The following is a 13284-nucleotide window of genomic DNA, read 5'->3' as shown; positions in this document are numbered from 1 at the left end:
GTTCCCAGTGGGTTGGTTCGAGCCCGGCGAGGTCAGATTATTGGGTACGGACTTGGTTCAAGATGCCTGGGAAAGGGTGAAGGTAATTCAGGATAGACTTCACACAGCCCAGTCCAGAAAAAAGAGTTATGCAGATCGGAAGGTTTGCGATGTGGCATTCATGATTGGAGAGCGAGTCTTGCTCCGGGTTTCGCCTATGAAGGGCGTTATGAGGTTCGGGAGGAAGGGCAAGTTGAGCCCTCGGTATATTATGACTTTTGAGATACTTAAGAAAATTGGAGAGATGGCTTATGAACTTGCTTTTCCACCTAGTCTATCAGGTGTTCATCCAGCGTTCCATGTATCCATGCTCCGAAAGTATGTCGGAGATCCGACTCATATTCTGTATTTCAGTACAGTGCAACTAGACGGTAATTTGACTTATGATGTGGAGCCGATGGCTATTTTAGACCGGCAGGTTCGAAAGCTGAGGTCCAAGAACATAACATTAGTGAAGGTGCAGTGGAAAGGCCAGCCAGTCAGAGAAGCTACTTGGGGGAATGAGCAGGATATGCGGAGTAAATACCCACACTTATTTTAGACTCCAAGTATTATTCTAAACTCGTTCGAGGATGAACGTTTGTTTAAGAGGGGGAGAATATAATGACCCGGCCGGTCATTTTGAGTATTATAACCCCGTTTTCCCATTTACTGCTCAATTTATGCTTTACATTTGTTATGTGACTTGCCGAGGGTAATTGGTTCGGGTCCGGTGAGGTTTTTGAATGATTTGGAACACCTAGTTCCAAGGTTTCGAAATTCAGTTGAAAAGGTTGACCAGATGTTGACGTGTGTGTAGTAACCCGAAAAGTTTTGCTAAGGAAATTAAGTTTTTGTGGCGTCGAGGTAGATCAATTAGTACAAAGGTTGCGGCTCAGACCTTTTGGGTTGAACAATGTACCGAGAAGTAAAGGAAATTTTTTGGCAGAAAAACGCGTTTCTGCGGTCCATTATGCGACCGCATAATCACTCTGCGAGCCGCATAATGGCCGCAGAAGTGAGGCAGAACAGGGCCAGTTTGGATGAAATCTGCGGTCGACTATGCAACAGCATAACTGTTATGCGGTCACTATGCGACCGCAGAACAGGTATGCGGGCCGCATAGTGACCGCATACACAGACAGATGTTTGCCAGTTTTGGATACCGATTATGCGACCGATATGTGGTCCGCATAACCATTATACGGTCACATATGCGACTGCATAACCTGTTCCGGAGCTTTATTTTTCTGATTTTATAAACCCAACCTTATTCTTATAAAACACTATTGGGGTCATTTTGAAGGGTTTCATCTGATATTTTAGAGAGAGGTGAGAGAATTTTAGAGAGAGAAAGTGAAGACTTAGTCATTTATCCATCAATTTCTTGTTCAAGGTTTGAAGATTTCACAAGGATCTTGCTAGGGCTTCAAAGAGGTGAGAATTTCTTTCCTCAATTCTTCAATTTCGGGTTTGGGGTAAAGATGGGTGATTAATAGTATGATTCTTGGGTGTAAGAGTATTATGTATACATACCAATAAGGTTGTGGAAAGATTGTTAGGTTCAAATGGGTAAAGATTGGGTTGAATATGGTAAAAATCTTCATAGACTTTAATTGAAGATTTGAGGCTCAAGTTGATATCGTATTTTGGTAAAATTTGTATGGTTGGACTCGTAGTTGGATGGGCGTTCATATTCTGTAACTTTTGTCGGGTTCCGAGATGTGGGACCCACATGCGATTTTGAGTTAATTTCAGAATTTTCGTTAAAATGTTGATTTCGTTAATTAGATGAGTCTATTATTGTTGTATTTATGATATGTAATTGCTTTTGGCTAGATTTGGGCCATTCGGAGCCGGATATTCGTGGGAAAGGCATTGTGACTGATTGATTGAGCTTGGTTCGAGGTAAGTGGCTTGCCTAACTTTGCGTGGGGGAAATCCCCTTAAGATTTGGAACTATTGTGCTATGTGAGCGCCGTGTACGTGAGGTGACGAGTACGTACACGGGCTAGTTGTGGTAAAACTCGATTTTCTTGCCGAGCAGCAACATGTTTTCCTGTTATTTTGAGTTATACCATTTTAATGAACACTAATCTATTTTCATTCTTAATTGAGTTATTCCAATATGTGCAGCTATCATGTTTAGCCTAATACAACATGTCTACGTGTCTTAATCGTTTATGCGAATTATGTGCAGCATGCTTAGTGAATTTCCTGCTTCTTCCCTGACTGGTACTTAGTCTAAATTGTAAGAATTTTGTGATGTAGTTGTATTTCTATTATTTGCGCTGCATATTTACTTTGGGACTACGGAACGGTATTTCGGGAGATCCCCCTGCACATTTACTTTGGGACTATGGAACGGTATTCCGAGAGATTTCCCTGCACATTTACTTTGGGACTACAGAATGGTATTCCGGGAGATTACCCTGCACAATTACTTTGGGAATACGGAACGGTATTCCGGGAGATTCCCCTGCACATTTACTTTGGGACTACAGAACGGTATTCCAGGAGATTCCCCTGCACAATTACTTTGGGACTACGGAACGGTATTCCGGGAGATCCCCTTGCAAATTTACTTTGGGACTACGGAACGGTATTCCGGGAGATCCCCCTGCTCATTTACGTTTGGGACTACGAGACGGTATCTCGGGAGATCCCCTGTTGTGTTTCTGTGTACTGAGTTGTTATCTTCTATGATTTCATTGTTGTTAAATTTTAGCCTTTATTTTATTACGGTATTACACTCTATATTATTTTATTATATATTTACCAGTTGGGCCCTGACCTGACCGTGTCACTACTCGATCGAGGTTAGGCTTGGCACTTACTGGGTACCGATTGTGGTGTACTCATGCTACTCTCTACACATGTTTTTCGTGTGCAGATCTAGGTGCACCTTATCAGCTGCACTATCAGTGAGTCGGGACAGTTTTAGAGACTTCATGGTATATCTGTCACGTCTGCAGACCTCGGAGTCCCCTTCTACTCTTTCTCATGTCCATTATCTTATGTATTTTTCCTTGTTAGAATTCTGATGTATAGAGACACTAGACTTTTCCTTCTATAGGTTGTGATTCACGATGTTCTGGGTTTTGGGATTTGCTGTGTATTTTTGAACGGTTAAGTGTTAAAATTATGTTTTCATTTTATTATTCCGCAAATGTTAGGCTTACCTAGTCGTAGAGACTAGGTACCGTCACGATATTATACGGAGAGGAAATTTGGGTCGTGACAACCACCCTCCCTGATAACATTTTGTTTAGAAATGAATGGGGAGTTATGATAGAGAGTTGAATATGATTGGAAACCTACGTTGTGTCAAGTCTGTAAGAAATATGGCCATAAGAGTGAAGACTGTATAAGGAACAAGAAGAACAAACAAGAGGAAAAAACTTAACCACAACTTGTTAAGCAATGAGATAAGGTTGGAATTCAAACAAAGGAGAAGGGGATGAATAAAGAAGTTGGGGAAGTGACAATATCTCCTAAAAAGAAGGATGCAAACATATAGTTAAGGGGAGTAGGGATCAAGCTGAGGAATGGATTACTCCACATAGAGTTAATAAAGCAACACAAGTGCAACAGAAACATGTATCTATTATAAATTCATTTCAGGTTTTGGGCAAGGAAAGAGGGGAGGAAAATAGCAACATGCATCATGGAATTGGGATGCAAGCAAGTACCTCATCAAGTATGTCCGGGCATAATCAAGCTAGTGGAGTTAAAAATGAGGGAGGGGCTTTACAACCCCCTTCGGGTCATGGTTAACTTACTGTCAAGCTCTAGTAAGTAGAAGGAGGTCAAGCTCCTCTGCAATGAGACTCGTGTAGGATTGGTAGGACTGCTTGAAATAAAGGTGAAAGCACATCGAGTGGAATAGGTTGTAAAGAACTTGTTTGTAGGCTGGCAATATGCTACAAATTTGTCTTCCCATTATAATGGAAGGATTTTAGTGGCATGGAAACCAGATATATACTAGGTATTGGTAGGAGTGGGATCGTCACAAGCTCTCACTTGTCAAGTTATATATCTACCAATGCAATTGCAGTTTCAAGTTACTTTCATCTATGCTTTTAACACTAGAGATGACAGGAAAGAACTATGGGAATATATAAGGAGAGTTCATGCAGTTAGTAATACTCCATGGATTATCCTAGGAGATTATCATTTTGTATTAACTCCAGGGGACAAAATTGGAGGTAACCCAGTAACCATGGCTGAGATTGTTGATTTTCACACGTGTATAAAATTGTGTGGATTGCTAGAATTACCTAGTCATGGACATAGGTGTACATGGAATGATAAGCAGGGGAAGATATAATTTATTCCAAGATTGATTGGGCTTTTATAAACGGAGACTGGATAGACAACATGCCAGAGTGTGTGGCCACGTTTTTGCCTGAGGGAGTGAGTGACCATTGTCCACTTAGAGTTACTTTGAGGCAGCCTCCAAGAAGTCATAGAAAACCTTTCCAGTAATGTAATGTATGGTCTACTCACTCAAACTTCCTTGAGCTGGTGGGGACAGTTTGGGGTGTTCAAGTAGAGGGACACAAAATGTTTCAAATTGTTAGAAAACTTAAATTACTGAAGAGGAGACTGAGAGAATTGAATGCACAAGGTTTCAAGAATATTGTTGATGAAGCTGATGAAACTAGAGAGGAATTACTGGAAATCCAAAGGAAACTACAACTAAATCCTTCAGATTTAATACTCCAGCACACAGTATAAAGAGAGATCTTTTTTGGCAGAGTGTTTCTTGAAGTAAAGGAGTAAAGTAACATGGTTGAAACTGGGAGATGATAATACTAAATACTTTCATTCAATCATCAAGCAAAAAAGGTTACAATAGGTCATTACTCAGATACAGGATGATCATGCTAATGTGAAGAATGAACCGGAGGTAATTGCTGATGTCTTTGTTAAGTTCTATAAGGACTTGCTGGCATATGGAGGAGGACCAAGATCCAGAGCAGTCAGAAGCATTTTGCAACATGGTCAGATATTAACAGAGGGGCACCAGATAAAATCGTTGCAGCCATATACATCAATAAAGGTAAAGAAAGTTATGTTAAGTATTGATATCAACAAAAGTCTGGGGCCAGATGGTTATAGGAGTGGATTCTTCAAAGTTGCATGGGAGATAATAGGTTATGATATAACTGAAGCTATCCTGGAATTCTTTTCCAATGGGCAATTGTTACAACAAGTGAATGCCACAATGATTGCTCTAATTCCTAATGTTGAAACCCCATTAAATGCGAGTCAATACAGGCCTATATCTTGTTGTAATGTGGTATATAAGTGCATTACTAAGATCATATGTAATAGATTGAAGGAGATTATCCCAAATATAGTGGCTGAAAACCAAGTGGCATTTGTGCAAGGGAGGACTATGATGCAAAATGTGCTGATTTGTCATGATATTCCGAGGCATTATAACAGGAAAACTTCACCAAGATGTGTGATGAAAATTGACCTAAGAAAGGCGTATGATATGGTCATATGGGAGTTTGTGGAGGAAGCTTTGCTGGGATTTGGCTTTCCACCTAAATTTGTGCAACTAATTATGGCTTGTATATTAACACCCAACTTTTCTATAAAGTGAATGTTGTGGGGGCATGGATACTTTGAGGGAAAGAGAGGATTAAGATAAGGGGATCCTATGTATCCTCTTCTATTTGTATTGGTTATGGAGTACCTCTCAAGAACTTTGAGTAAGATGAGTGAATTGCCAGATTTTAGATTCCATCCTATGTGTAATAAATTGAGATTAACTCATTTGATCTTTGCGGATGATTTGATAATTTTCTGTAAGGGTCATCTATCTTCTGTTAGAAGAGTGCTAGAAACTTTAAACCACTTCTCATCTGCTACAAGATTGATAGTAAACTTGGATAAGTCTAGTATATTTGTAGCTGGGGTGGACCCTGCTACTAGAAATCTGCTCAAGGAGTATACATGGTTTTCCCCTGTAGAGTTCTGATCACACCCAACTATGCCTTATAAAAAGGACTAAGCGGTCGTTGCAAATATATTCTGGCTAATAAGTCCGGAGTCGAATCCCACAGGGAATTAACCTATCAAACACAGCTACTAGACTCGTATGAACTCACGCAATCAATCTTCAAAAATATTTAAGTAACAATTTGGATGTTTACTAACTAAATATTATGTAATGAAAATGCAGCAATTAATAACTAACTACTAACGTGTTGTAGACAAGAATTGGAATGATCTAAGGTTATGATTTTCCCTATTGTCAGAATTTTTTCCGCTACGTTTTCTATAAATTTGCCTAAGTCTTCTCTATCGATCATGAGCACTATGACTGTCGTAACTCTCTCCCGAGTAATTACCACAATTTACTAGACATATTCTCCCGAATTACGCTAGTTGGCATTAAGTACGGCTCACTCGGATCGTACCAAGGTTTCGTTATCCCTAATCTCACCTTTAAACCCTTCGTATTGATCCCTTATATACGTTAGGAGTGATGTTGTTCAACAACTACCTAAATATGCACTCTCTCCCAAGTAATACATACTAAATAGGCACAGCCAATTGAGGGCCCTTCAATCAACCACAATAATATTATAGTTGAACAAATAGAGAAAATACTACAACAAATCTATATTAACGTAACAAGAAAATCATCATTCAATAGGTTCCATCAAAATCTTAGATTAGGAGTTTAGCTACTCATACTCATAGTAACAATATCCAAAATATTTTGCATAATTTAATTACAAAGTAAGGATAAATGGGATGTAGAAATTGATGAGTCTAGCTCCCAACGGTTGTTCCACGAGCTATCCTTGCCTCTGGTTGCCAAGATTCCTCAAAAGTGGTATTTTTAGGTCTATTTAAATGTGTAGGAAAAGACCTAAATGCGTAGGCCAAGCCCTAGTCAAACCAGGAGATGAAATAAGTCTTCAAAGCTCGGAATGTGCGTGCTTCAGACCTGGCCTCACGAGGCTTCACGCGAGCTGAAGCTCGCCCCAGACGTGGCATCGACAGCTTCAATGCCTGGTGAATCTCGCGTTACCCCTCATCTAGCCTGCTCCAACGCGAGCTAAAAGGCTCGTCCAGCCTGCTCTAACTCCTACTTTAGGCCTGGCTTCGCCAGCTTTCTCATTTGTAGGCTGCTCACTTCTTTCTTTCTTTCTTCTTTTCAACTTTTTTCGAGCACACTTTAGACTTTAAGTATTCCTTTTGCTCTAGTTTCATCTCCAATTCACCTACACATAAAATAGACTCCAACAACAACAACCCAGTATAATCCCACTAGTAGGGTCTGGGGAGTGTAGTGTGTACGCAGACCTTACCCCTACCATGGGGTAGAGGAGTTGTTTCCGATAGACCCTCGGCTCCCTCCCTCCAAGAACTCCCCACCTTGTTCTTGGGGTGACTCGAACTCACAACCTCTTGGTTAGAAGTGGAGGGTGCTTACCACTATAGCAACCCACTCTTGTCAATAATAAAATAGACTCCATTACGCGCAATTAAAGTGTAGTTTATCATTAACGCATATAAAATGCAAGGCAAATAATGTCCTAAAATACGGAATTATAGACACATATCAATACTCCACACTTAAACATTGCTCGTCCTCGAGCAATCAAACTACACCTATAGACGCAATCTTTTTAAGTAATTCCTTTAACTCATCACACCAAAAATCTTTAAAATAGTCTAAGCACAAAGGTGTAACATCCTCACCTCAAGATTTGACTCACAAATACCATGCCTTATTCACAATTCACTTACTTACTCTAACATGGAGGTCAATGATATTACCTTTCCTTTATGAATCACGTGCCCTCACCCAACAAAGAGCTTAGTTCCACACACAATGAATTTTAAGAACGTAGAAACTCAAGATAGGAAAAATTCACCCGCTCTCAGAAATAACATTCATGTGCCACAAATGATGCACCATAGGCTTGACCGTAGTGTAATACTCTATTAATTGAGTTCATTCAGTCTAAGATCAAGTAGGACTTACATTGGTTGTAATGTAGGCTGCGGTTCGGGTAAGATATATTTGGATATGAGTGACTACACCTCCCTTAAGCACTTTAATACATATACTTTAATACAACTACTCATACTTATGTTAAACCCAACATTTCACCTTCACTTCAACTTATATTACCTCATATTTCTTTAAGCACAAGTATATCACTAGCCACCATCATCAAGAATTATTTTTCATACAATACACTATTATCATTTTTCTCTCTTTTTTTTTCCTTTTCTTTCTCTTCAAGTGGCTTTTATTGACATCTTTTATTTTCAAAACAGTGCACCTTTCTCTTTATTTCAATTGTTCCACTCAAAATCCAACTCACCACCCCACACTTTAACTTTTTTCATAATTCATCACAATTCAAGTGCTCATGAGAGGTGACAAGGTTCAATTATATGGTCTATTAAAACAAAGGGGTACGAAACATGATTATAGGCTCAAAGGGGTTAACTACGTTATATGACATTCAGGCGGGTAAACTCTATATATCTAGGTCAACAAAGAAATATCTATATCACTTTCCAGACTGAACAAGACTACCATTTCGCTTTGCACAAACACGGGGCAAGTTCTAAACATCAAATGCAACGCACTGAATACATACAAACCTCACACCGACATGACACATAACTCACTCAGGATTGGTTTTATCACGACACTCCAGTCAAAGCAGTCAAGCAAATTTAAGAATCTACGATTTACGATACTTGTACTAGAGTCAACAACTGAGCCTAAGCGTCACAACCAAAGTACTAACTATTCTCAAGGCATACAAAGTTACGAGATATCGTTGCAATTCAATTCATAGCCCAGTGATTTTTTTACTCCTAAAAATTAAAACTAACTACACCCGGTTCAAATAAAACCCTTGGAAAAGAACCGCGGTCCAAAGAAAAACCAAGGGGAAATTACCACACTACCTACAAAATATATCTTTTTGGTTTTTTTTTCTTTAGACTTAATTTCCTCAAGAAAACTGTCTAGGAGATCCATCGTCGGGAAGAGTCCAATTTTTCTATTTTTTTTCTAACTAACAACAAATAACTAAAAACAGATAACTAAAACAATTAACTAAACTAATAACTAAAATAATTAACTAAACTAATAACTAAAATAATTAACTAAACTAATAACTAAAACAAAGACGACATTTACTAAAAAAAACAAATAACTAAGCAAAACTAATATTTACAAGTCTCCACCCCACACTTAGATCATGCATTGTCCTCAGTGCATGCACAAAATAACAAAACAAGAAAAATGAGTAGGGTGTAAGGAAAAACTCCCTGGTCATGCTGCATCGTCGCCCTCATCTCTGAGGCCGCCCAATCTTCATCTTGTGCTTCCTCCTCCTCATTATCCTCATCATCTGACTGCTCTGGCTCAGCCTCGGACTGCTCAAGTGTGTTGACATCCTCATCATCTGGGAGTCTGTATCCATCACCTAGCCCAACCTGTTGCTGAGCATGAGCATTGAGCGGGAACCGCTCCTCCACTATGTCCCTCTCCGCTATAGTGGCCGGCCGTCCCCCTATCCACAGCTGCAAATCCATCATCCCATATAGATGGGCCATAAAACTATCATCATGAGCATTGTGCCTGGCACCTGTCAATGATGGCATGGCAGTCTCTTCCTTCACCCGGATGCTAGTAATGTCCGTTTGTCATAGGGGCTGTTCAATGATGTGGTCCAATGCTGGCTCCTCCTCAACCTCTTCATGTATTAAGAACTGAGTCAACATATTTGCAAAAGGCATTCGATCAATCTTCTTACTCGTTCTTACTAGAGACATCTGGTAGCGGATCAAATGACCCACATTTACGCTCTGACCCGTCATGAGGAAATATAGCACACACGTCCTCTCACGGCTAATGAGTGTGTCATGATTGCAAGGTAGGAGTTGTGCATTAATCAGTTTCAACAAAACTTGAGCATTCGCCCTCATCTTCTTTTTGGGGAACTTCATGTGCTGATTTGTTTTCTTATCACGGATCCACGTTGCCATAGAATTGACACCATATAACGTGTGTCTCAGCTCTCTATATGTAGGACGGAGAATGAAGTAGTCCAATGGCTCCACAGGAACATCCGGAGCACCTAAAAAGTTACTTATGGCCGTGGCTGAAAAGTTTATCAACCGTCCACGAATCGACACCAGCTGTTCAGTATCCTATGGATCAAACCCTGCATAGAATTCCCGCACTAGATTGAGATTAATATCCCCTGTGTTCTTGAAGACATAGCTCAACCCCAAATCACGGATGCCCCTTCAAATAGCCTGGTACTTTGCTTGCAGTCGGCGCTCATAGATAACGGCTTCCGGATGTACATGTTTAGGCCTACAACGCCTGTACCAATCCTTAGTATGAGGGGGTATGCTTTTGATGCCAAAATCTCATTGGCCTTGGGGTTGTGGACGCATGGCTACTATAGCTTCCATAGCTTGTGCTCCTTTACCTTGACTGGAGGTAGCTTCTCCCCCTTTTCTCTTCTTTGGGGGAGGTGCGGAGGTCGCCTTTGCTTTTGCCGGAGAAGTGAAAGTAGCCTTTCCTTTGCCGGTGTCTTTTCTCGAAGGCATATTCGTTCCTACACAAGTAATCATTAATCAGTTAAAACTGCATTACGATATGACACACATGGTCTTACCCAAATTTTCGAGATTACTCAGACTTCACCTCGTATTTTCTTAACATGAGAATCAAACAACAACACATGGGTGCTTCCTCCAATTTTGAAGCATCGGGCTACCAGTGAGCCACCCCACGCTTAAGATTTTAACGTGGTGCACGACTACATAACACTAGTCTATTAATACCGGAGACTCGGGCTCCAATGGGGACAAGGAATGTTATTGAGGCATTATAGCAAACACTTAGCATGCACTAGTTCCATGGGAGTGCTTGTAGGAATGAGGGATTGCCTCACCCTCCCAAATCAGCTTGGGACTTTCTTACTACCACTTGTTCACACAATAGCAACACCATTCCTATGGGGTTCATGGGGTTGGGACATACAAACACAATACTACAATGAAGAACAACCCCTAAATTTCGTGTCTAATTGCATACCTTTACCCAACTCAAAATTGCAAAGGAAAGATATAAGAATCATACCTTAGAAGCTTTAAGAGGAAGGATCTGCCTGTGAATTGTTGGTGCAAGTGAAGGAAATAACAGGTGTTGTGCGTTTGTGTGCTGGTGAGTGTGTGAGGTTGAGGAAATTTTGTGAGCAGTGTTGTGTGTTTTGTTTAGGTTAGGTTTTTATTTTGTTTAGCTTTGGGATTTTAAGTGAGGGAGGTGGTAATAGGAATTAGGGGGAAAAATTAAAATAAGCAGAAAAATCCTTACCTGGCGACGCGTGTAACTTACCTCGCCCTAGCCCTCGTGACGTGAGATGTAATGCTAGCTGCAGCTCGCCCAAACCCATGCGAGGCGAGCTATTTCGCTAGCTTCACCTCGCCTCAACCCTCGCGAGGCGAGCTCCCCCGCCAGTTTTCCTTCAGGCGACGATTAATGTCTTGATCGACTTGCCCCAAATCACCTGCAACTTGTTAGTACCTAAAAACGAAAAGAAAATTCTAACTATACTAAAAATCAACTACGGATTGGGTTGTCTCCCAACGAACGCCTTAGTTAACGTCGTGGAATGTCGCGCCATGACGCAAGTAATTGTACTTAAGGCTCGCTCAACCTTGGTGGCTCGAATAGATGAGTCATCGACACTACTTTCGCATCATCCATGCCCAAATAATGTTTTAACATGTGCCCATTGACTCTAAACGTTCGAGAGTCATTTTCTGCAATAATCTCTATTGCACCAGTGGGGTGAATCTCTACCCCATGAAATGGTCCTGACCATCTTGACTTTAATTTGCCCGGAAATAACCTTAATCTTGAATTGTATAGCAATACCATATCTCCGGGTTTAAAAATTCGCTCAAGAATATTTTTATCATGCATCATTTTCATTCTCTCCTTGTATAGTCTTGTGCTCTCAAAAGTGTGGTAGCGAAACTCATCAAGCTCGTGCAACTCTGTGACTCTACTTGTACCCGCAACTTCTATATCGAGATTTAGCTGCCTCAATGCCCATAAAGCTCTATGTTCCAACTCCACTAGTAAGTGACATGCCTTCCCGAACACCAATTTATACGGCGACATGCCAATCGAAGTTTTGAAAGCGGTACGATATGCCCAGAGTGCATCATCTAACTTTCTCGCCTAATCCGTTCTTGTAGCATTCAGTCTTTGTCAAAATGCTCTTTATCTCTTGGTTCGAAACTTAACTTGCCCACTCGTTTGTGGATGATATGGGGTGGCAACCTTTTGGCGTACATCATACTTTTCTAACAACTTTGCGAAGGATCGATTATAGAAGTGAGTGCCTCCGTCACTGATTATTGCCCTTGGAGTGCCAAATCGGGTGAATATATTCTTTCTCAAAAAACCAATTACCCCCTTTGCATCATTTGTAGGGAGCGCTGCAGCCTCCACCCATTTTGACACGTAGTCCACAGCTACGAGTATGTACTTGTTTCCATATGAGCTGACGAAAGGCCCCATGAAATCGATTCCCCATATATCAAACACTTCTACCTCCTGAATTGGGTTCATAGGCATCTCACGTCGGCGGGAAATATTCCCGGTTCGTTGGCATTCATCACAACCCTTCACCCATAAGTGTGTATCTTTGAACAATGTCGACCAGTAGAAGCCCGACTCCAGCACTTTCGCAGCTGTCCTTACTCCCCCGAAATGGCCACCATATGGTGACACGTGACAAGCCTACAAAATAGAAGATTAGTCTATCTCGGGGATACATCTCTGGATCATGTTATCAACACAAATCCTGAACAGATAAGGCTAATCCTAATAATACATGCGACAGTCACGAAAGAACTTTTTCTTTTGAACAGAGGAAAGGCCATAGGGAACAATACCGCTTGCCAGGTAGTTTGCAATATCTACATACCATGGCTCTACCTTAAGACTCGTGGCTAGTAGTTGTTCATCCGGGAAAGTCTCCACAATCTCTTCCACCTCAACCTTCTTTTCGACTCCTTCCAGCCTAGACAAGTTATCAGCCACTTGGTTCTCCGTTCCCTTTTGGTCACAGATTTCCAAGTCAAATTCTTACAGCAGTAGCACCCATCAAATCAGGTGCGGCTTTGACTCCTTCTTATCAATTAGGTACCTGAGAGCAGCATGGTCAGTATAAACAATTA

This window comes from Nicotiana tomentosiformis, chromosome 2 (genome assembly GCF_000390325.3).
Source record: "Nicotiana tomentosiformis chromosome 2, ASM39032v3, whole genome shotgun sequence".
In the NCBI taxonomy this organism is placed as follows: Eukaryota; Viridiplantae; Streptophyta; class Magnoliopsida; order Solanales; family Solanaceae; genus Nicotiana; species Nicotiana tomentosiformis.
This window is presented reverse-complemented; position numbering follows the sequence as displayed.